Here is a 1,917-nt window from a genome sequence, read left to right on the forward strand (position 1 = left end):
TCCCACCACACCCAGCTAATTTTTGTATTATTAGTAGAGACTGAGTTTCACCATGTTGGCTAATTTGGTCTTGAACTCCTGACCTCAGATGATCCACCTGCCTCAGCCTCCCAAAGTGCTGGGATTATAGGCATGAGCCACCACTCCCGGCCTATTAATCTGCTTTCTATCTCTATAGACTTATCTATTTTGGATATGTCATGCAAATGAAATCATACAATATGTGGTCTTTTGTGTCTGGCTTCCTTCACTTAATATATTTTCAATGTTCATCCGATGTTGTAGCATGAACCAGTACTTCATTCCTTTTGATGGCTAAATAATATTCCATTGCATGTATGTATCACATCTGTTTATTCACTCATTTGTTGATGAACATTTGGCCTGTTTCTACCTTTGAGTTACTGTGAATAAAGCTGCTGTGAACATTAGAGTGCAAGAATTTGAGTCCCCGGTTTCAGTTCTCTAGGGTATGTGCTTGGGAATGGAATTACATTGTGATATGGTTTGGCTGTTTCCCCCCAAAATCTCAACTTGAATTGTATATCCCAAAATTCCCATGTGTTGTGGGAGGAACCTAGGGGGAGGTAATTGAATCATGGGGTCCAGTCTTTCCCATGCTATTCTCATTATAGTGAATAAGTCTCACACGATCAGATGGGTTTATCAGGGGTTTCTGCTTTTGCTTCTTCCTCATTTTTCTCTTGTGGCCACCACGTAAAAAGTGCCTTTCACCTCCTGCCATGATTCTGAGGCCTCCCCAGCCATGTGGAACTATTAAGTCCAATTAAACCTGTTTTTCTTCCCACTCTTGGGTATGTCTTTATTAGCCCCATGAAAATGGACTGATATAGTAAATTGGTACCAGTAGAGTGGGGCGTTGCTGAAAAGATAGCTGAAAATGTGGAAGCGACTTTGGAACTGGGTAACAGGGAGAGACTGGAACAGTTTGGAGGGTTCAGAAGATTGGAAAATGTGGGAAAGTTTGGAACCTCCTAGAGACTTGTTGAATGGCTTTGACAAAAATGCTGATAGTTATATGAACAATAAGGTCTGGGCTGATGTGGTCTGATGGAGATAAGGAACTTGTTGGGAACTGGAGCAAAGGTGACTCTTGTTATATTTTAGCAAAGAGACTGGCGGCATTTTGCCCCTGCCTGAGAGATTCGTGGAACTTTGAACTTGAAAGAGATAATTTAGGGTATGTGGTAGAAGAAATTTCTAAACAGCAAAGCATTCAAAAGGTACCTTGGGTACTGTTAAAAGCATTCCATTTTAAAAATGAAACAATATAAAAGTTCAGAAAATTTGCAGCCTGATGATGTAGAAAAGAAAAACCCATTTTTTGAGGATAAATTCAAGCTGGCTGCAGAAATTTGCATATGTAGCAAGGAGCCTAATGTTAATCCTCAAGACCATGGGGAAAATGTCTCCAGGCCATGTCAGAGACCTTCATAACAGCCGCTCCCATCACAGGCTGGAGGCCCAGGAGGAAAAAGTGGTTTTGTGGGCCAGGCCCAGTGTTCCTGTGCTGTGTGCAGCCTAGGGACTTGGTGCCCTGTGTCCCAGCTGCTCCAGCCATGGCTGAAAGGGGCCAACATAGAGTTTGGGCTGTGGCTTCAGAGGGTGAAAGCTCCAAGCCTTGGCAGCTTCCACGTGGTGTTGAGCCTACAGGTGCACAGAAGTCAAGAACTGAGGTTTGGGAACCTCCACCTAGATTTCAGAAGATATATGGAAATGCCGGATGCCCAGGCAAAAGTTTGCTGCAGGAGTGGGGCCCTCATGGAGAACCTCTGCTAGGGCAGTGCGGAAGGGAAATGTGGGATCAGAGCCCCCAGATAGTCCCTCCTGGGTCACTGTCTAGTGGAGCTGTGAGAATAGGGCCACCATCCTCCAGACCCCAGAATGGTAGATCCA

The sequence above is a fragment of the Theropithecus gelada genome, chromosome 8 (assembly GCF_003255815.1).
Source record: "Theropithecus gelada isolate Dixy chromosome 8, Tgel_1.0, whole genome shotgun sequence".
Taxonomy (NCBI): domain Eukaryota; kingdom Metazoa; phylum Chordata; class Mammalia; order Primates; family Cercopithecidae; genus Theropithecus; species Theropithecus gelada.